Below are 24,239 nucleotides of genomic sequence, written 5' to 3'. Positions count from 1 at the left end.
CAGGTCTTCTCCCATGGTGCACTGTGGGCTCTGTGCGTTCCATTGCCAATTCCAGCCTCCTGATTGGCTGGAATCGGCACATGTGACGGGGCGGAGCTACGAGGAGCAGCTCTCCGGCACGAGCGGCCCCATTCAGAAGGGAGAAGACCGGACTGCGCAAGCGCGTCTAATTGGGAGATTAGACGCTGAAATTAGACGGCACCATGGAGACGAGAACGCTAGCAACGGAGCAGGTAAGTGAATAACTTCTGTATGGCTCATAATTAATGCACGATGTATATTACAAAGTGCATTAATATGGCCATACAGAAGTGTATACCCCCACTTGCTTTCGCGGGACAACCCCTTTAAGGGTCAAAAAGTTTAGAATTGCCCCTCAATGAGAATGTCGATTTTGAAAATGTTTGCAGCAAATAAAAATTGCCTGTCATTACGTATAAAACATTGAAGTTCACCGCTGTCAGGAGCAAAGGAACAGTCTCTAAGGCTGCCTTCACACTGGCGATAAAATCACGCGATGCGAAAGAAAACGCAGAATTATGAAACCCATGATTTTCAATGGCTTCATTCCCATTTGCGCCGTTTTCATTCATGCGATGTTGCAAGATCTGAAAATTGCAACTTGTCCTATCTTTCTGCATTTTGCGTCTTTTTTTCTAGCCTATGTTTCCCTATGGAGCCTCCTTTATCACATCGCAACGCATGAGCTTGTGATTTCCATACGATGCATTTTTAACATTAGAAGCTCCTTTTGATTTTATGCGAGAAAGTCGCTGGCGTTAGCAATGCCATGTGCGATACTCACAAGAAAAGGCATCGCTAATTCACGAAAATCGCCTGAACAGACACGCGATTTTGCCGTGATTTTCTTGTGGTGATATCACGATCACCAGTGTGAAGGAGCTCTTAATGCAGTCCTCACTTTAAGGCGTCCTATAAATGCCCATAGGCATTTTTACGCTCGGTCTATTGCAGCTAAAAATTGCATGGATGACGAACAGCTGCGATATGGACCCACACTTCAGTCGCGTTTTCTCATCCATTCAGACTGGCGGCTGCGACATATTGATGAAAAATGCGCGGCAGTACGGGGATCCCTTGGTCAGCAGAAATCCTTGGAATGACTGCTAATACTTAAATAGAGCCAGCTGTCTTCTTTTCCCAGCATTGGACGCAGCTAAACTTCCTCCCCCTCCTTTTTTTCAGCTCCCATAGAAGTCTATGCCCGCCTCCACCGTATCTCGGCAGAAGATAGGGCAAGACCTATCTTTTCATGCTGTCTATAAAATCAGTCACCATTTTTGGTCGCAGATGTGTGATTTTATTTTTTTTTTTCCCCGCTCATCTGAATGAATACATTGGAATCCAATGCTTAAGATGGTTGCGATTTTTGGATGCAGCTACAATAGCTGCATATATACGATCATGTGAATAAGGCCTAAAGCCGGTATCACAGGAGCGTGTGGTAAATACATTTTACCGCATTGTGAACAGGCATATCGCCGCAATGTTTGGCTGCGCCTGACAGCGTATCTCACACATGCTGTCATGCACTGTCTTCATTTCTTTTTATTTTCCGCCCTGTCGCTCAGCGACGTTGCCTATAAACACCCCACCCATAGAGAACCATAGGGCTCTATCGCACGTAATACGCTGTAAAATAGAATGCGCTGTCTTCTTTTTAATCGCATATTATATGCAATGAAAAAATGCTAGTGTGAGTGTAAGTGAAAATTAATGTATTTTAATTGCCGCTATGTACCGCGCATTATACGTACATACATCCCGCTTGTAAAACGCAATTCAAAGACGTCCCTGTGAGGCTGAGCTAACAGGCGGCTCCAAATAGTAACAGGAGCCCTCATGACATCAACCACTTTACTAGTCACAGCAGGTGCTTACAGGGCTTTTCAGGATGACTAGGTCAAAGTCTCGGGTCACTTACTTAATCCAAAGTATCTTGGCTTGTACCCAACCATGATGTAAAGTATAGGCTGGAAGTGGACCGCAACCACTTGTAATAGCCAGCACTGCATCTACTCAAGAGTGCTCCCTCCAGCACAACTACTCACAGTGCAATCCAGTGTAAAGTTCATACATAGGTAGTAGTCCGTAACCACTAACGGATCTCAGGTGCTCTACTTCTGTCCAGAAAGCTCAAATCTAACCATTGATCCTTCTTATTACTAACTACAGCTTACAACACAGGACAGGTGTGCCAACTCTGCAAGACTCTGCCCACTCGCACCAGCTGAACGAACAGGTAATGCTCTGAGCTCTGACCTTCCACTTATAGAATTAGCTCCACTTAGTAGAGGACCTGCAGATCCAGTGATGTGACCACAAGTCCTGCGATGTGGGTCAATAGGGATGAGGAGCGTGCATGACCTTATAAGTCTTCTCACACCTTTCCTTGGGAAGAGACAATGGCATCCCCCAATCCACTCAACCTCTGGGTGTCTCCACACACTTTTTGGGTGCTCTCCTTAAGGGTTATTTCAGACGACCGTATATCGGCTCGGTTTTCACGCCGAGGAGGATGGAAGAGCCAGGAGCAGGAACTGAGCTCCCGCCCCCTCTCCGCCCCTTGTTACTATTTGCAATAGGAGGGGGCGAGACAGGAGCGGAGCTAAGTCCCGGTGCTTAGCTCCGCCCCCGCCCTCCCCTCTCATTGCAAATAGTGGTTAGGGGCGGGGAAGGGGCGGGCGCTCAGTTCCTGCTTCTGGCTCTTCCATCCTTCCCCCCTGCAGACAAGGACACCGTATATCGGCTCGGCGTGTAAACCCAGCCGATATACCGTCGTCTAAATAAGCTCTAAGGAATGGAGCAGGAAAGTGGAATTCCTGATGCAGATGTGAAACTGCCCTTATTTATTTTTCTGAACTCGTATTGCAGAATACTGACAAATCTATTCAAACAAGCGCAGGATCAATATTTTTCTTCATACAATAAATATTTATAGAACAATGAAAACTTGTGTTGTGATTATTTACTGTTTACAATCTAAGGCGGCTTCACATGGATGTGTTTGCGCATGTATTTGCATGCACAGTACGCAAAGAATGAACCCATTGATTTCAACATGTTCTATTTTCTTTTTTTTTTTACACAACCGAAATATGAACGAACCCCTTGAAATCAATGGATTCTGTTCTCTGCGTATTGTGTGCACAAATACGCCCATGTAAAGCTGGCCTATGGACTCTTTCACACAACCGTATGCTTTTACGTTCAGCTGTATGTGCTATAAAATTTGATGAATGAAAGCATATTTTCAGGCATGCACATGAGCGACTGCGGCATATTGGTAAAAAAAATACGCTGCTGCGTGGAAATCCTCGGCATGACTGCTAATGCTTAAATAGCAGCAGCTGTCTTCTTTTGCCAGTGTTGGATGCAGGTAAACTCCCTCCCTCTCCCTTTTTTTCAGTTCCCATAGGAGTCTATGGGAGATTCCAGCATATCTCGCCCAAATATAGGGCAACACCTATCTTTGCACGCAGCATATAAAATCAACGACCGAAATCGGTCAATTTCAATTTTTTTAAGCAGCCAAAAATCGATTTTCTGAAAGAATACATTGGAATCCAATGCTTTAGAAGGTCGCGATTTTTGGACGCAGCTAAAAAGCTGCACATATATGTTCATGGGAAGGCCTTAGAATGTAAATTCCCATGGGCAGGTACCTTCCGCCTGTAGATTGTCCGCTCTTATGGGAAAGGACCACTCTTTTTTTTTTTATTGTTTGTTAATTTATTTTGATTGTTTTTTGCTTGTTTTTACTTGTCTTTTTACTTGTTTGTTACTTTTATAATCATGAAGACTATATTGATGCTATGTAAATAATGATTATTTTTATTAGGTTCCTGTTTACTTACTATATCAGTGACGGAAAACCTTTTATAGACCGAGTGCCCAAACCGCAACCCAAAACCCACTTTTTTATCGCGAAGTGCCAACACGCTAGGGGCGGGCCCAGTAGTAATGGTGTTCCCCACAGTGGTCTTCGTAGTAATAGTGACCCCCACAGTGGTCTTAGCAGTAACGGTGACCCCCATAGTGGTCGCAGTTATAGCAGTGACCCCCACAGTGGTCTCAGTAGTAATAGTGACCCCCATAATGGTCTCAGTAGTAACAGTGGCCCTCGCAGTAGCCTCAACAGTAAACAGTAACCCCCCCCCCCACACACACACAGTAGCCAGAGTAGTAACAATGATCCCCACAGCAGCCCCAGTAGTAATAGTGTTCTGTGCAGTGGTCTCTGCAGTAATAGTGACCCCCACAGTGATCTCCGTAGTAATAGTGACCGCACAGTGATCTTAGCAGTAACAGTGACCACCCACAGGGATCTCAGCTGTAACAGTGACCCCCTCCCCCAGTGGCCTCAGCAGTAATAGTAATCTCCACAGTGGCCTCAGTAGTAATTAATAGCGACCCCCACAGTAGTAATAGGGACCTCCATAGTAGTTCCAGTAGTAATAGTGACCCCAACAGTGATTTCAGTAGTAATAGTGTTCCTCACAGCAGGCTCAACAGTAATAATGACCCCCCCCCAGAGTACCCTGAGTAGTAATAGTGACCCCCGCAGTGGCTCCAGTAGTAATAGAGCTCCACACAGTGGTCTCAGTAGTAATAGTGACCCCCACAGAGGTCTCAGCAGTAACAGTGACCCCCACTGTTTCCTCAGCAGTAACATTGCACCCCACAGGGGCCCCAGTAGTTATAGTGAACCCCACAGTGGTTTCTACATTAATAGTGACCCCCACAGTGGTCTCCGCATTAATAGTGACCCCCACAGTGGTCTCCGCATTAATAGTGACCCCCACAGTGGTCTCTGCATTAATAGTGACCCCCACAGTGGTCTCCACATTAATAGTGACCCCCACAGTGGTCTCCACATTAATAGTGACCCCCACAGTGGTCTCTGCATTAATAGTGACCCCCACAGTGGTCTCTGCAGTAATAGTGACCTCCACAGTGGCCCCAGTAGTAATAGTGACCCCCACAGCAGCCCCTGTAGTAATGCTATTACTACTGGGGCTGATATAGGGGACACTATTACTAATAGTATCACCTATATCAGCCCCAGTAGTAATAGTGCTCCCTTGAGACTCCTATACTTGCCCCCTCCTCCTCATCGAAGCGCCACTGCTCCTCCCCTCGGTGCTTCAAGCGGCGCTGATCCCAGGTACACACTGTAACCTCGGTGTGTGCGACCGGACGCCTCCTCCCCTCTGCTCTCACTGAACCAAGGAGGAGACATCAGGGAGGAGGATCCCGAGTGCACACTAATGTCACAGTGTGCGCCTGGGATCAGCGCCACTGAGTGAATACTGGCAGGGGATTTGCGGTCCCCGGATGGTATTCACTACCGTGGTGAGCAGCCACCGGCACGTGTGCCAGGAGGGAGGGCTCTGTGTTCCATTTCTCACACATGTGCCATAGGTTCGCCACCACTGTACTAAACTTGTAACAGTCTCAAAATGTACATCCATTATCCTATCCATAATATGCAGTTTTACTGTACACTGTATATTGTGTGTATAGTATACAGAGTTGTGTTATGTATTGTGTACATAATGCATATCGTTTTAGTATTTTTCATCTGTCTAAAATCTACAGTTAAACTATACAGGGTATAGTCAAAAGCCTTATCCAGCATTATAGCTAAATACCGGTTTCCTATACTAAAATAACAGTAGAGTACTTGCATAGGAAGTCATGGATGAGCTACATGATGGTATGGAGCATCGGCTTCTGGGGGTCCAGAACATGGATTTCAGTTTTGTGTTGTGGCCCCTGTAAGAGAGAGAGACTAAAACCCACTTGCAAAGTTGAAGAGCAACATGTGAGAAGTAGAAATCCACTTTCCATTTCTCTCTAAATCCCATGGGACTGCCACTATAACTAAAGTAAAGAAAGCATACTGAAAGTGGCCTCCTTCTACTACAATGGGGGCAGATCATCCAGGAAGTCATTCAGCATCATCTGCCAGAGATTCAGGTACCGATCCATGTTGGGAGTCCCTGGAATGAACACAGGTTCTTCAATGGGTCCATGCATATATGGTAGTAGATGGAGGCCACTTCAAATGCACTTTCCTTACTTCAGTCATAGCAGCAGTCCCACTAGTCTTAGGCCATTCTCACACATACTACTTTTTAACGCGATTTTCGGGCGCTGTCTGTTTTATCTTTCACCTTTTTCGCATTTTTTTACACACCCCATCACCCATCACAATGATAGTTTGCATTAAAAAGTGCTGTCAAAATGCTGTACAATGTGTTCAAAAACAAGAAACTGCTTCAATTTTGAGCCGCCTTTTCTGAATGCATCTGTAAGTTGCCTTAGAGAAACGCGGAGAGCGGATTTCTGCTTCTTATTTACTCCTCAAGTTTGCAATTGGGTTTTACTCACTATCGCTTACAGGGGCCAAAACACAAAATTAAAGTCCATGTTCCAGGGCCCCCAGGAGCCCACGTGCCATACCTGCATGCAGAGAATCATGCCTTCTTATTCAAGTACGCTATTGGTATTTCAATATAGGGCAGCAGTATTGAGATGTTACGCGGGTCTGGCTTTTTGACTATATCCTATATATTATTTGTATTATATGTAGAGATGAGTGAGCGTACTCGGAAAAGCACTACTCGCTCGAGTAATTTGCTTTATCCGAGTATCGCTGTGTTCGTCCCTGAAGATTCGGGTGCCGGCACGGAGCGGGGAGCTGCAGGGGAGAGTGCGGAGGAACGGAGGTAAGATCTTTCTCTCCCTCTCTCCCGCCCGCTCTCCCCTGCTCCCCACTGCGACTCACCTGTCAGCCGCAGCGGCACCCGAATCTTCAGGGACGAGCACAGCGATACTCGGATAAAGCAAATTACTCGAGCGAGTAGTGCTTTTCCGAGTACGCTCGCTCATCTCTAATTATATGTGATATTCTGCATATGTGATATAAATATAGGGTTTTATAATGTGTTTCATACAGTATGTATCTATACTTATCCAGCTGGATAGACAAATAAAATGCCACTGTATCATATATTATATATATAAACGCACAAATGCACATATATTTTATATATATATATATATATATATATATATATATATATATATATATAATGCATGTGTTTGTTTATACAGTGGCATATTTATCTGTCTATATTCTGCTTACATATTTTATATATATATATATATATATATAATATATATATGTGTGTGTGTGTGTATGTGTGTGTATATATATATATATATATATATATATATATATATATATATACACACATTGTATGTGTGTATTTGTGATGTAAATAATGTACAGTGCAGCACTATATATTATATAATTACAATGTATATATTTGCATAACATGTTTGTCTAAAAGTTGCATTTTTCATAGTAGTATTCTAAGTTATAGAGCCTTAACATCACTGGAGGTTTTCAGAAAGGTTATGATGTGTAAATTGAGATTTTTCTGTGTCTTGTTTTCGTCTGTGTTTCTCCCACTGGAATGTGGTTCATTCAATGGGCCTTCCTCCTCCCCCTCACTTTAAAGCATTCCAATCCGCATCCCACATGTTATCCATGCCACATCTTCCTTCCAGCCCAAGTAACCACAGACAGCATGCTGAGAGCTGAGAATCCTCTGGGTCTCCCCATCCCAACCACACACAGTGCCTAGTCTGACTGCTCAGCCTTCAACTTATCCCTAAAAACTGAGCAAAAGAAACAAAAAGGAGAAGAAATAGAAGCACCTTTTAAAGCTAAACAGCAACTGGACCCTAAAACTGCAGGAAAAGTTACTACTTCACTTAGAGACCCAAGGACGGGGCAGGTTTCATGGAAATCAGATCACTCCTTTCTTGCTTCAGGGTGGTCCTCCTGTGAGAACGAAATATTCATAATTATAGGCAGAACACAAAACAAGTACAAACTTTGCTGAAAACTCTCTTCATCTTAAAGGGTTAAAACCCAGAAAGGAAAAGGATGTTTCCAAGAATTGCAATAAAGAACTAGAAGATTATCCCATCTTTTCGGGCACTTTTTAATCTATCCTTGGATGTGTCAATTTTTTCAACTGTTGGAAAACGTGGATTTTTTTAACATTTGTCTCCATGTAAAGAAGAATTGGACAGCGAGTAATCTTGGAGGCACAGCTGGATTGTTTTGGAGCTTATTACGGTGTGATAACTGTCAGGTATGGCAAGCACATGGGGAAGAGGGGGGTAACATTTACTATACATTTCCAGGTGTAACAATAGTAGATGCTGAGCATAGTGCAACAATTCTATAGTTACTACTGTTTAAAATGCCATTGCCGGGAAATGATACATTAGATGCGCTCATTGATAAAGTTTTAGAGCTGTCAGAGAGGCCATCGCACACCCGGACACATGGTGCTCCACTATGGAGTTAAATTAGATACAAAGTATTTATATGCAGAAGTAGCAAAGCGGAATTTATTAGGTGTTTCTTATGGCGGTGCGATAACTCACTAAAATAATGCAATACATTTCAATGCAGCATTAGGGCGAACCGTAGATACAATGATTAAATATTATTAGATCACGGTATATAAAATTACAAAAAATGGTTCTGCTACTTATTATAATTTTTACTAGTATAGAGCGAAATAGCATGTGACAAACTAAGATGCCGTGTTCTTAAGTTATTAGCTAAATGTTATGGATTTAATTAAGTCTATCTTCTTTCTATCTATCTATCTATCTATCTATCTCCTATCTATCTATCTCATATCTATCTACAGTATCTATCTATCTATCTATCTATCTATCTATCTATCTATCTATCTATCTATCTATCTATCTATGTATGTCATATCTATCTATCTATCTCATATCTATCTATCTATCTCCTATCTCATATCTATCTATCTATCTATCTATCTATCTATCTATCTATCTATCTATCTCATATATATCTATCTCATATCTATCTATCTCATATCTATCTATCTATCTATCTCATATCTATCTATCTCATATCTATCTATCTATCTATCTATCTATCTATCTATCTATCTATCTATCTATCTATCTATCTATCTCTCTCTCTCTCTATCTATCTCTCTATCTATCTCATATCTATCTATCTATCTATTTATCTATCTATCTCATATCTATCTATCTCATATCTATCTATCTATCTATCTCATATCTATCTATCTATCTATCTATCTATCATTCTTTATCTATCTATCTAGATCAATTACCATATACAGAAAGTTGCCTGTATTTTATGATGCAATTAGTATCCACTTCCCTAATGCAGTGGCTGGTTGCCTTTTGAGGGTTGGCAAGAACACTATAAATTTGGGATTGCCAGTCGGAGTGTTGGCTAGTAAAACTTCACCTGTTGTCTAACAGGGGGGTCTGCATTGTGCGATTTCAGGCCTAATTATAAAATTTTTCAGCCTCCTTAGCAGTGCTGTCAGAATAAAGCAAGTACGGTTAACAATCTATACAATCAGCAGTATCCAATAGCATTTGCGATTCCCCTAAGACTCTTTCACTCTTACCATTTAGGATGTATGCTCTTTGGACTTCAATGTTTACAAACCAATATTGCTGTATGCCAATGTCTTACCTATAAGCTGGGGTATATAATGCAAAGAGTCCGTGTGCATATTATATCTAGACATACAACCGTATATAAATACCGTACAGATCTAGAAGAGCGGGATTGGACACAGCCCAATAGGATGTGGTGTTTTGTTATTTGTGATGCTACACATGACTGCAGGTAAAGCCATTGACTTATCTCAACTCCGAAAGTCATCACATTCAACAGCAACAAGGAGTTAAATGACAAAATTAGCACCGCTACATCTGTGTGTATAATAACGTGCCATCGGTCATCAATCTGCTTCGTTTTTGTCATGAACCGGTTTAATTTTTTCTACGTACTTTTGGTTTTTCGACTATTTGTTTAAGCCAAGTTTCTGGTCACCGTCTTCTTGTAAATCCTAACTTATCTCAAGTTGAAAGGCCCGGCATTAGGAGGGTTCTTGACTGGTAAACAATGATTAGTATGCTTTCCCTCCAAAGTGCGTCACTATTATGATAAATGGCGGAGGAAGAGAAGGACCACTTGGCCAACCTCTTCATCGCTTGTACTATGCAGATTTGGTGATACTAATGCCTTTTTGGATGTCCAGTGTTCCGGTTTTTCAGTCTTACAATGCCTCTTCTAACAATGGCTATATTGTGGGGAGAGTGAAGAGGGCCCATATTTGTAACACCCGTATAGATGAGTCGTTCTGTTCATATGTAGGTTCTTATAACAATTCACTCTTGACTGGCGATGGTCAAGAGCTCCTTAAGCCTGACCTATGATGGTCTCATGAAATTAGCATGTACGGTATTTGCATTGATGAAGTTGATGCTCTCCGTAACAGGAACTAGAGATAAATACCAGAACTCTGTAATATGTTACGCTCAATATCCTTTTGTTTAAGCGGACAATAGGCAGGATAATTAGCTTCAAATATTTACAGAATCCATTTGGTGGTACAATATTTATACGGTTGCGTAATAGCAGGAATCGAGTCGCTTCGTAGGGCACATTATTCTATCTTATTGGATTTATTTAGGCTTATGCAAAATTACTATATAATATCTGCTCTATGTTTAAGTCTTTCCTGCGCAATATTCTGATTGGCTAGCTGAACATGGTCTATGAAGATATAAGGTATTTGATACAGTTCTGCTACTGTAATCCTTATAGCTGGGCTTATACAGCGAAGACATGAGCACAGTAGTTTCTAAAAACAACGGGATAATTTGACCTCAACATCACCGGAAGTTTTTTTTCCTGTTTTTTTCTATGTCTACTCATCGCTGCGATTGCCTTTTTTAGGATTATTTGCTTTGATTACCATTTTTCGCCTGCTGCTCTACTGTTTCGCTCTGTTTACAGTTCAGAAATAGGAATAAACACCGCACGCATCGCATAAACACATTGGATCCATTAGTATGAGGATATTTATTTACGGCTGTATTCTAGGAGTTAGATACGTTACATGTGAAGGTAGGTTTGTCAGTATAGGACATGTTCCTGCCAGATGAGCTATAGCAACCGTTATGTAGTAAGCAGAATTTGCAGGGTGACTGGTGACATATAACGTACCTTCACATTTCAAGTAAGGAAAAGTTTGTTACGATGTAGAATAAGTGCTGCTCAGATATGACTCAACATATACAGTATAACTATAGAGAGCACGGAGGGAGCAGTCATAGCGGGCCCAGAATGCCCTGTTTGCCCTATATGAAAAGACCAGTTCTAGAAGTGATTTATCATAGTGGGGGTCCCTGTTATAAATTTTGCAGTGAGGCACAGAAACTTCAAACTATGGCTTTGCACTCCTATATAATGATGGAACATATTTACTTCTGTGCAAGCTCATTTGAACCCCTATGTAACCACAATACGCCTTTTTACTGACTTCAGTTATGGGCTTTAAACCTACACCTACATCCTTTTAAAGCAGTGGCTTGGCTGACTACTGACAGCCAGGCTCCTGCTCTAACCACCAGGAGTGGAGAAACTTCAGATCCTGGCAGTTTAACCCTTTACATGTCGCAATCAATAGCAACTGCAGAATGTAAGCAGATGACAGGATGGAGGGGGCACTTTCTGTCACCCATAGGCACCTAGCAGTATGATCACAAGGTACCAATGGATTCCCATGGCAGCTGGAAGTCTGACAAAGGCCTCCATGTCTGCCATGTAACTCAGTCTATAAGGCCCCACCTCCCGCAGAGTCTAATAGGCTTCTGTCATAGGCTTACCAGAATGCACTACATAAGTAATGCAGGGTGCTATCCAAGTGATCGAACAATCGCATCTTCAAATCCCCTAAAAGAAAGTATTAAATAAGCTCAATGAAGTTTACTAGAAAGAAAAAAAAATCCAGTTTAAAAATAAGGATTTTCCCCACAAAAACCTGTTTTAAATAGATAAAACACCCCCAAATTCTTTTCAAGAGCAACACATAATAGGTATGACCTCATTCATGATAACCCAGGCAACGAAAATATTTTATTTTATTGCACATGGAAAACGATGTAAAAATAATTTTAAAAAAGTAACTCCATTTGCTATTTTTCCTTTGTTCACCTCCAAAAAACATAATAAAAAGCGATCCAAAAGTTTCGCGCACCTCAAAATGCTACCAATAAAAACTACAATTTTCCCGCCAAAAATAAGCCCTCACATAGCTCCGTTGCCAGAAAACTAAAAATGTTATGAGCCTTAGAATACGGCGAGCGGATTCAGTTGATTTTCTTTAAAAACGTGTTTTTATTGTGCCAAAGTAGTAAAAAAAAAAATCTATATAAACTTGGTATCGCAGCAATCGTGCTTATCGGGATTAGAAAGTTATCATGTTACTTTTGCCGAATGGTCAAAAATAAAACCCCAAAACAATGGTGAAATTGCTGGATGTTTTTTTCCATCTCCCCCTCCAAAAAAAAAAAAAAAAGTAGTAAAAGTTATATAACACATTATATTTATCCCAGAGTGGTGCCATTAAAAAAATAGAACTCGTCCCAAAAAAAGCAAGTCCTCATACGACTATGTCAACAAGCTGTGACTCTTCCAAAGCCACGGTGAAAATCGCTTGGTGGTTAAGACCCAAACTAGGCATGAAGGGGTTAAAGTCAATTAAAATGAAAGCTATTATAAGCTTAATAGCGTAATATCAGCTGAATAATAATTTTCTATGTAATGAAGCCTCGTTAAAATGAAAGCCAAACCCAACACAATACATTGATTGTACTTGATTGTTAAAAAAGAACTGCACCATCTTTTTTAACACACGTGGGATGAGAAGGCTCGCTGCACAACACAATTCCATGGCTCTTAAAACAATTTACGCTATTTCTATATTAAACATATGCAGTAATCATTAATCATTCCTGCATTAGGCCGTCTGCTTCCATTGGCTGTTAGACATCCAGAATAATGTTACGGAGTTTATGAGAAGCGGAGTCTGTCTTATTTACTAACAGTCGCGTATGTAACAGAATCTGGTTTGTTACATATTTTTGGGAATACATGGAATTGTGGGACATTATGACATCTTCTTTGAGCGTCAGAGGTTGAACTCATCGCTAAATATGTAACCTGCATCATTTATAGTACTGGCCCACCTCAGACTCAAGGGCCCAGATGCTACAGTAATCTCTGCAGCTAGTACAGTTATTGTCCCATTGGAGGTGCCACTGTTTACAGACCCTGATGAAAGTAATTGGGTGGATTCCATGTGAAGCTTCAGGCCTTGTTCACACATATGCTATAGTGATGTAATAGAGAACGGCTTAAACATTGTGCAAAAAAGACACCACTAATGCAATATGTTTGACATGATGTAATTATGGATTGGGGACAAAGAATTATTATTACTACTACAGTTTCCATAGAAAACCACACATCAGCATATGTTTACGTGAAGCTTTATTTGCTGTGTTCCCTGAAAATAAGACCCTGTCTTATATAATTTTCTGCCCCAAAAGAGGCACAGGGTCTTATTTTTGAGGGATGTCTTATACTTACTTAGCAGGTGCCGTCCGGGTCCCTCCCGCTGGTCTCGCAGTTCCAGGCTTGCTTGCAGTTGTCAGCGCTGAGAACTCAATGAATTGCTGTGATTGTTTAATCGAGCGCTGGCTCTGATTGGCTGAGCCGCAGCGCTCAAGAACCAAATAGAGTAATCGCTTGCTGGAGGGTTTACAAACCCAGTTACCAGCAAGCTATGTTCTGTCGGTGCTGAGAATTGCAAGCAAGCCTGCCCAGAACTACGGGGGCCAGCAGGAGGGACCCGGACGGTGCCTGCTATGTAGTGTAGCTATGGCTTATTTTTAGGGTAGGGCTTATATTTCAAGCCCCCTCCCCCCAAAAAAATAAGGGTAGGGCTTATTTTAGGGGAACGTGGGATTCATAAGGTGTGCAAAAGATGACATTATTAAGCGGAACACTATAGACCTTAATAATGAATATTAGTGCAAACAATAATTGGAAGTGTTAGATTCAAGTTTACAGCAAGGTCCCCCACTTGAGTTGCTCTGCCATGTCTCAGAACAGAGAGACGCTCAGTAAGAGTGGATATCCCATCCTGGCAGACCTTTAGCCTTCCTCTTATTACTGGACAGCCATTCATGCGAATGTCCACCCTGTTATAACGCATTTCGCCTTCCCTTGGCAAACTCAGCTGTTCCGAGAGCGGGACTCTGGGCTATCAGCTGATTGCCCCAAACCCTTTATTTTCAAAGGGGTTTTGTGCTTGGCACAACCCTTCTAAATATAACTCATAATACCATTATTTGTGAAACAAATGTCTAGTCCTTTTTCAATGCTGTAACTATAAAGAACCCTTTCCTATATTGATGATTAAACCACACACGTAAAGAATAGAGATCAGCGAACCTTTCAAAGGTTTGGTTAGGCTGGTTCGCCGAATGTCATCAAAAATTCAGTTCAGGCCAAAGTTGTTCACCAAAACCACTAAAACTAATATTGAACACTACCTAAGAGCCGTGGAGGAGGAGGTAGTCCCTTCAATGGATGTAGTTCAATAGTTAGCACTTTTGCTTTGTAATGCTGGAATCCTAGGTTCAAATATGACCAAGGACAACATCTGAATAGAGTTTGTATGTTCCCTTTGTGTTTTTTCTTCTCATCTTCCTCCAGTGAAGGAAGAGGCAGGGTGGCTCAGCCATTAGTACTGTTTCCTTGCAGTACTAGAGTCGTGGGTCTAAATCCCAACAATGAAAACAACTGCAAGGAGTTTTCCAATTCCATGCAGATGATATCTGTGACCAGATTTGAACCTAGGACCCCAGCACTGCAAGGAAACAGTGCTACATTCATTGAAGGACCACCATGATAATGTTCAATACTAGTTTTAGGGGTTTTATGAACACTTGGTTTGGCCGAAATGAACCACCTGAGGTTTGGGTTCTGATCGAATCAATCTTTTAGTAAAGTTCTACTCAAATTTGGATTCTACAGGTTCGGTTCACTCATCTCTAATTAGGAAATATATATTTAGCTGTAGAATTATGGTATAGTATGTACTATAGAAATGAGATCAGATGAGTTGCGACACGGATAATGATTGGTTGTAGAGGCCTTGATTCCACTCACATATGAAGGTTCTATAATACCACGTTGTATATGGTTCGACCTGTATGGCAAAATGTATGCATGACAAACCCTTTAAGAACAAAAAGGAGAAGTCTGTAGTACATGTGGGATGTAGTCTGGTATTTCTACATGATTAGTGCTCTTAAATAATGACATCCAAGGACAAACAAACGTCTATAGTGCAAATACGGAAGAGGCTTATTTAAAAATCTCTATTCATTCCTGTTCCTGTTTGGATATACAATGAATACAACTATACAACTGTGACCAATATAATAACTGATTATAGCTAGTATATAAACCTATGTAATAGATAATTTATACCTTATACAGGGTGTAGTCAAAAAAGGGATGCAGCATTATATCTCACCACTGATGTCCTATATTGAAATAGCAATAGCATACTTGAATAGAAAGCCGTGGATGCGCTACAATATGGTGTGGCCCACGGCCTGGAACATGGATTTCACTTTTGTGTTGTGGTCCCTGTAAGAGATAGAAGGTAAAACCCAATTGCAAAGTTGAAGAGTAGCATGTGAGAAGCAGAAATCCACTTATTGCAAGTGTTGTGGGACCGCTGCTATGACTGAAGTAAGGAAACATAAATTCTGGTAGTATGGCCTATACAAAAGAGTTCTCGAAGGACGCCCAACGGGGACCGGCAGATGATGGTGGATCAATTTCTGGAAGAGCTGCTCCTATCATAGCCACTCCGTTTACTCTTTCACAAAGGCTGTACCCCCAAAATGTACATTTCCTTACTTCAGTCATAGCAGTGATCCCACGGCACTTTGAGAGATGTGATAAGAGGATTTCTGCTTCTTACATACTATTCTTCAACTTCAACTGCAGTTGAGTTTTACTCTCTACTTCTTACAGAGACCACAATACAAAACTGAAATCCATGTTCCGGAGCCCCCAGGGGCCCGTGCGCCATACCATCATGTAGCGCATCCATGACTTCCTATTCTATTGTTATTTCAATCTAGCACACCAGTATTGAGATACAACACTAGATCCGTCTTTTTTGACTGCATACATGGCACTAAGCCCGTAGGTCTAATCAGAAGGCTTTGTTATGTCCCTTATATAATTAAAACAGTTCCAACAAGTGGACACCTTTCACACCCCAATCCAGGTTGATTTAGGCCAATACATCTCCAAGTACAAAAATGGTTAATAAAAAGAGCAAATATTGACAGGTCTTTAGACAATACTATTTGTTCTGTCAACAGTAGTGCGGTGCATGTTTGTAAGACACTTATGGCATGCTGTATGCAAACACGATGAGAGGATGTAGTGACTACAAGCATTGATCTAAATGAAGGAGCCCACAATTCATCTAACACTCTATATGTTACAGTAGCAGATGGGTAGAGCGATATAGGGTTAAACCATTTTTTTTTTAAGCATCGCAGGAAATATGTCTAAATTCCAAAGATAAACAAACAGCGGCGGCCGTCTCAGAAGGACTTTTTAGAAGTAAAATGGCAGCAGCATTAAAGGAGTAGGTCTGGTGGCCTTGTGGTTAGACCATTTGCCTGTGAAGTGGGTGATTCTGAGTTGCGTTACACCGCAGCCAATGTCTTTTCATATTTTTAAACCCTGTCTGGTCTTACAAACATACCCAAAGCATTTGTTGGATTACACCTTCCCGCTACTAATAATAAATGTGAAAAATGTTCTATATATGTGCGCTGGAAGGAGCTGTTTAGGGTAAGAGTCTAAAGTAAGGAAAAGTAAGAATGTGCTCGCGTCACTTTTAATCATCAGTCTTGGTAGTATGACAATGTTCAGTCCGGTGGATCTCTCTCCAGGCTTTTACTGCCTCTTTTTATAATAGTCCGGCTGCCATTTGTTTGGAATGCGTGCGCTTTTGTTTTTTTTTTTTGTGGTGTTCATCAGTTATCCAAACTTTATAATACACTGTATTTATTCCTCTATATGCTGATAGTCGGACTATGGTGAAGTATAGCAAGGCTTTAAGAAAGGAGGGTAGCCAGACTATTCTGAAAAGGAGTAGTACATCTGGTACGCTTGTTCTGTACAATAGTCCAGCCCAACAACTGTTTCTAAATAGCGTAATCAAACTACTTACGATCACTTCACCGTGAGTATGTATCTTTGTGTGTGGGTGTTTCTCATGTGCCGCTCCTGGTGATGTCATCACTCCACCCCTGGTGACATCATTGCAGGTCCTACAACATATATAAAACACAAAGCCTGACTGACAGAAGAACAACAAAGTTAGGGCTTTTGGAAGGGGAGGACCAAGATAACAAAATGAGAATACAACTAAGCCGTTCTTATCTCAGACACAACTCAGCGGTCCTGACAGTAGACACTGACCTACCACCACCACAGAGATCTGGTGAAGGACCTGCTGTGACTTTACTGCTGTGGGAGGAGTCATTGTGCAGTTTTGTAGTAAGTACTGTATACTGGATAAGCTGACAGCAGCCAACAGGACTTGGGATGATGTCACCGTTATGTGATCACCTGTGTTGGTGGAGTCAGGAATCACATGACAAGGGGCTGATCATTGTATCCAGGAGTCAGCTGAGCTGGTGATGTCTGGAAATTATCATGGATGTACCACACCTGTGTGCGTGTGATGTGTGTGAATCAGGATGCATGTAATAGAGCTGTGTGTGTGATGTGTGGGCATTACAATGGATGTACTGTGTAGCACAGCTGTGTGGTGCATTGCGCCACCAGAAACACTGGTACTATAATTTCCTAATAATTACTGGTATACGTAAATAAGCATGAGCCAGTGACCAATCTGTATCTTTAGGTGTATAGATACAGTATGAAATGCTTTTGGGCGCATTGAGTGGTGGGAGGTGTTACTGGAGGATGAAGGGATCAGATTTTGAGGGAGAATGTAGATAGGTAAACTGCAAAGAGTTAGATTTGGGCATGTGGTAGGGCACACTAAAGAGATGTGCCTTTAAGTCTCACTTAAAATTGTGGATATTTAGAATTAACCTGATTTTCTGGGGTAGTGCATTCCAGTTAATTGATGCAGCTCAAAAAACGTTTTGAAGACAGGAATGATGAATGTTAATCTACGATTATTCGCAATATACTGGTAGGGTGGTAGAAAGAGATGAGGGAGGAGATATAGAGCGGTGCAGCATTATGGAAAGCTTAACAGATGAGGATAATGAGTTTAAATTGTATTCTATAGTGGATGGGCAACCAGGGCAGTGACTGGTACAGGGTGGAGGCATCAATGCAGTGACTGGCACAGGATGGAGGCATCAGTGTAGTGTTTGGTACAGGGTGGAGGCATCAATGCAGTGACTGTCACAGGGTGGAGACATCAGTGTAGTGAATGGCGCAGGGTGGAGGAATCAGTGTAGTGACTGGCACAGGGTGGAGGCATTAGTGTAGTGACTGGCACAGGGTGGAGGCATTAGTGTAGTGACTGGCACAGGGTGGAGACATCAGTGTAGAGACCAGCACAGGGTGAAGGCATCGGTACATAGGATGGACAGAAAGATGGGCTGGGCTGCTGCATTCAGGATCGATTGGAGAGGGGAGAGTTTAGTGACAGATGCTTCCTACCATATTGTGTCAACAACACCTATAAGTATTTATGCATTTCCATGGTGACAGACTAAAAATTGACATTGTGAAACTGAATCCTGCAGTCATATTTCCTTCCATGTTTCCGCAACTTTTAGTTAACATACATTCAGTAGCTTTGCAAGAAGAGAGCAGATTAAAGAGAGTGTAGACTACACAGTTTGTTTTACGTCTGTTACCATAGAGACATATAGGTCTGAATAGGAACTGTATGTTCGAAAATGTTCAAATACAGTAACTCTATTTGCAAAATGTTATGTTTTTTTCCATTTTGCACTTATTAGGATAATTAAAATATTCAGCTGTATAGCTAGACATGCCATTGAAAACAATAAGCATACAAATATTATTCCCGCTCTGTGATTTAATTATCATAATGACATAGTAAAATTTGTACAACCTAAGGCCAGTTTCACATCCACGTAGGAACTTTGGAGGTTGTCACCACAGATCCGGCTTAAAATATTGAAAACTTTCTTCCGTCTAAAGGCCAAGCAGCTGAGCGGAAACCGAATGGACCCCCATTATATTCAGTGGGGTCCATTTGGCGCTGCTCGGTTCCATCCTGAGACGGAGCCATTCGGCTGAGGAGATACCCTTTCCTGCTCACCCAAAGCAGTATGAAAGCAGAACTCCTGGGCGCAGGTGTGAAACCACACTAATTTGCACTGTTTGCAACTACTAGCAACAGTGTACGTACTATAGTGATACGTATTATTAAACAAAAGTAGCGTAAAATAGGAGATGCATTATAGTATAGCATTATTGATGCCATTTAAAATCATCTATTTGGGTTACAAAGGATGCATCTATAGCTAGATTCCCTTATTTCACTTGTGTCCGCCCAGTGTTTTCAGGACAGAACTATATTATGGTAACATATATACTGCTGTATAATGCTGATGTCATTTCCAGCTTTTGGGACAAGACTATGCAAAGAAATTTAAGAAATAAAATAGGATATCCAAGAATATTTTGGCGCTGGCTTGGTCGTCACCATGTGATCCCACACCGCAATTACAATTCAGTTTCAACCATGTTCATTACTAAAGTCTTTGGCCTGATAATAAAAACATGAAAATAGGAGACTTTGGGGAGAGTTGTTTTGTTATCCTGTCACTTTAATTCTATTATTAAGACATTTATTACTCCGTACAACTGTTACAAGTGTAATGTTTCCAAAACATGAAACCTATTCCCTAAAGGAATTGATTTGTCTGAGGAGATGCTGTTCAACAAATATCCATTTCAGCTCATAGAGAAAATACGTTGCAGAGGGGTCAGAAGTGACTTACTGTATGAAGTACTGTACATAAATTAAATTCTACAATTTACTACTATTATTCCAGCCGCACTAAATTGATGTGCTGATGTCAATGATGTCATTTATGGTCAATGGAAACCAAAATCATCAACTAATTCCAAATCATTCAGAAAGTCAATTTGCATTAATTTTACCATGGCAACTCATAATATTCCTCAGTAGTGTGTATGGCCTCCATGCGTCTGTATGCACTCCTGACGTTTGCGCATGCTCCTGATGAGATGATGAAAGTTGTTGATTGGGATTTTTTCCCAGACCTGGATCAGGGCATCAGTGAAGTTCTGGACAGTTTGTGGTGCTACTTAGTGGTTTCAAATGCACTGATACAGTATGTCCCAGAGATTCTCAAATGAATTCAGTTCTGGGGAATGTGAGGGTCAGTCAATGGTATCAATGTCTTCATCATCCAGGAACGTAATACACACTCTGGCCACGTGAGCGCGGGGTATTATCCTGCACAAGGAGGATCTCAGGGCAATAACAGTGGCTCTGAGGATTTCATCCCAAGTCCTAACAGTAGTCAGGGTATCATTGGCAATTGCGTAGAGATTTGAGCGACCCTCCAAGGATATGGCTCCCCAGATTATAGTTGATCCACTGATCCGCCACTAAACTGGTCATGCCCTTTTACATCTGTTACTTGTGCTCAGTTTGAACCTGATCTCATCTGTGAAGAGAACAGGGTATCCTTGGTGGGTCTAAAAATTCTTGTGTTCTCTGGAAAATGCCAATCGAGATGCATAGTGCTGGGCTGTGAGCAAAGGTCACACTACAGGATGTCGGGCCGTCATGTAGCTAATTTTTAAGGACTCTGGCAGTGCTCCTCCTGTTCTTTAAAGGAGCCAATCCTGTTCCTTATTCTTGCTTGATGCTCTTCCATCTTTCCTAGTACAATGGCCCATGTCCAGGTATCGTCTCCATGCTCTTGAGACTGTGCTGGGAGACACAGTAAACCTTCTTGTGACAGCACGGATGGATGTGCCATCCTGGAGGAACAGAACTACCTGTGCAACCTGATGGTGCTGCAGAAAAGATAAGGAAAGAACAATTGCCTGTGGCAACCACTTACAAAACCATTCCTTTTTCTGTATTGTCTTGCTGTTGCCTCTCCAGTGTACCTGTTGTCACTTTCATTTGCATCAAAGCAGATGAAATTGATTCTCAGTCGCTTCTACTTCCTGACTGATTGATGCCCCTAAAGTTTAAATGTTATACTGTGTTTAAAGAGTTATACTGTGATGCTTACGTGTCCCCTTAATTTTTTGAGCAGTGTAGTACTACTTGTTTAGTACGAATATAGTAAAGACCAGGATCAAGATCTTGCAAAACAGAAGACCTTTCCCATTAAATCTCTATATAAGTAGTGACTTAAAAATATTTGGAAAGGATGTGGTAGTAGTTTACAAATCTATGGGATATTTCCATGTGACTTACTCCTCATTTCACATACTTAGGAAGTCTACTTAAAAAATTCAGCAGGAGAAAAACAAACTAATCTGAACTCCCCAGGCACTTGTTGTCCTACACCTGGAATGATTTGTACACCTATTTACATGTACGGAAAGTCCTGCCCTAGGGGTCCATTGTTTCTCTATATCTATCAAGTGCATAACAAAAGGCTACATTAGGGAGCTTGATGCTGCAAATTAGTGAGCATCCCTCCCATCACATTCCAGCATTAACCCAATTTCTGACTCCATTTTATGCCTTCAGGAGGGGTGTCAGGTAGTTAATTCAGATGAGAAGTCATTGAGGTTCTGCATTAATTATTGTGATCGTGGATACTTTAGACAGGATGGCCTCTGTCCAGGGAGCAGCAGGCATTCTTGAGATGACTAGACTGAGCTCAGAAAGGTTGGGACAAGGTTGCTTTTAAAGGTTCGGGAAATGACCTCCACAGGCAAATTAAAAGATGCCCAAAAAAGAAGCAGTTCTAGACTAGAGATGAGCGAGCATACTCGCTAAGGACAATTACTCGATCGAGCATTGTCCTTAGCGAGTATCTCCCCGCTCGGGAGAAAAGGTTCGGCTGCCGGCGTGGGTGACAGGTGAGTTGCAGCAGTCAGCAGGGGTGCGGGGAGGGGAGAGAGAGAGATCTCCCCTCCGTTCCTCCCCGCTCTCTCCCGCAGCTCCCCGTCCGCCGCCGGCACCCGAACCTTTGCTCCTGAGTGGGCAGGTACTTGCTAAGGGCAATGCTTGATCGAACAATTGCCCTTAGCGAGTATGCTCGCTCATCACTATTCTAGACCTGTTAAATGCCCCTCTGTGGTCCGGTATTATATACAATGCTCTGTGTTGACTAATCTTGATATAATAGTATCCAATAGTCTGGTAAAATATAAGAGCTTAGCAGATATACAGGTACAATATTTTTCTTACTGAAACATTTGAACGCTCCATAAGATTTAATCTCTAAAGGAGTTGTCCCACCTGGACAATTTCCTAATAGAATAAAGATGCTTCTGCTTTCAGCTGTTTGCCACAAATTTGACTTCGCTAGCTCTGATTGGATGACCCCTTTAAGACTATGTTCACGTCAACATTCGGAACCTTTGCTTGAAGCTGGCATGACATGCCAGACAAAAAGTCCTGCATACAGGACCTTTTCATCTGGTAAATCACCAGTCGGCCAAATGGAAACCGAGCGGTCCTCATTATAGTCAACTGGGTCCATTCAGCATTGTTTGGTTCTATCATAAAACAGATCAGTTTGGCCTGGGGATTCCCCTTTCCTGCTCTAATAACGGATTGGGAAAATGGAATCCACTAACGCAGATGTGAGCATAGCCTAAAAAACCTAAGACTTCTGTTGTAACGTATTTTATTATAGTTTCCCAAATAGTAAATTTTAGAGTTCAAGGTATATATAAAGTAGAAGTGTCCTAATGCAAAATCAAACATGGGACCTTCTGTTGCTAATTAAAATCCCCACACCCTTACTGATTCTCAAATGACCCTAAAAGAAACCTGTCACTAGATTTATGCTGCCCTATCTGAAGGCAGCCTCAGGTATTGACAGGGACCCTGATCCTAGTACTGTGTCACTTTTTTCTTGCAGCAGGTCATAAAATCACAGTTGCAGCTCCAGCCAAGTGCTAAGTCCTTGTATTCATGAGCAGCAGGCTCCTCCCACCCTTTGCAGACGATTGACAGCATTCTCCCTATACTGTGCATAGGGGGGAACAAATGTCCATCAATGTTAGGAGGGTTGGGGAAGCAGCTTCTGAATATTGGGGACTCTAGAACATGCGCACATCTTTGAAAGAACTCCAGGCTCACTCAGCATTCGGCTCATACTGCACCAGCTAAACTATGAATTTCCTAAATCTACTGCCAGAAATAAAGTGACTTCATATAGACAGCATAGAGCTGGTAACAAATCCTATTAAATTTCTGTAGATCAGAAAAGTAAAGTAACTATCAAACTTTTTCCAACCTACTGATGTTAACAGGGATAGCCCTATGCTTCTTGGTGGGGAAACCCCTACACAGGTCCACACAGGAAATTGACAGAGATCAAATAGCTAAGTAGACTTGAGTTCCAAGCTTTTGAGATGATTTAACTATCTCCATGAGTTTTTGCACCATCACTCCATTAACCGTCAAGCACTCTCGAAATATATGCAACTTCGAAAAGGAAAAAAAATTGTAGTTGAAATGTTTAAATATTGAAAGTTTCAGATTTTAACTTAAGAATTTAGAGTATTGAATTGTATATTGCATGGCGGTAAAGTAATACAGATATTTTCATTCCAATTTTATTATCTTTGTTGGTGGGTCATCATGTCCATTATTCTGATCTACTTTTAAGACTGTCTTATAGGCCATATCCTAATGAGTTATCAGCTTTTTACAAATAGGGACACATAATACAATTTGTGTACTCAGCTGTTCCAATTGTCATCGTATATATGGCCCTGAAAGAGGAATCTCCCCATACCATGTCTGGGATCTCTCCATTGGCCTATTATGTTAATCGATTTCATTGTTCTTTAGCCCTTCTTTCTTCCTCTCATTGAAGTAACCCATTGTCCTTCATCTCCTTTCTCATCTCTTCTTGCAAATTCCCTTCCCAAGTGGGGATAAGTCAGGTGTCTCTAACCTATTCTTGATGCTACCGATCATGTCTAACAATTTAAAAGAACTATTAAAATTTACCAA

At 41.5% G+C, this 24,239-nt stretch overlaps 1 protein-coding gene across 2 annotated transcripts in view; it reads left to right on the top strand.

The window, feature by feature from the left end:
• The first annotated feature begins 7,623 nt into the window (after positions 1-7,623).
• Positions 7,624-24,239, top strand: part of LOC136586051 (zinc finger protein GLI1-like) — a 160,917-nt gene continuing 144,301 nt past the window's right edge. For both annotated transcript variants that reach the window (XM_066584437.1, XM_066584436.1), the window contains exon 1: positions 7,624-8,195. The gene's annotated coding sequence lies outside the window, so the exon portion shown is untranslated. The remainder of the gene's footprint in view (positions 8,196-24,239) is intronic.

The sequence above is a fragment of the Eleutherodactylus coqui genome, chromosome 1 (assembly GCF_035609145.1).
Source record: "Eleutherodactylus coqui strain aEleCoq1 chromosome 1, aEleCoq1.hap1, whole genome shotgun sequence".
Lineage (NCBI taxonomy): Eukaryota > Metazoa > Chordata > Amphibia > Anura > Eleutherodactylidae > Eleutherodactylus > Eleutherodactylus coqui.
Note: the sequence above shows the minus strand (reverse complement) of the source record. Positions and strands in the feature narration are given on the sequence as shown.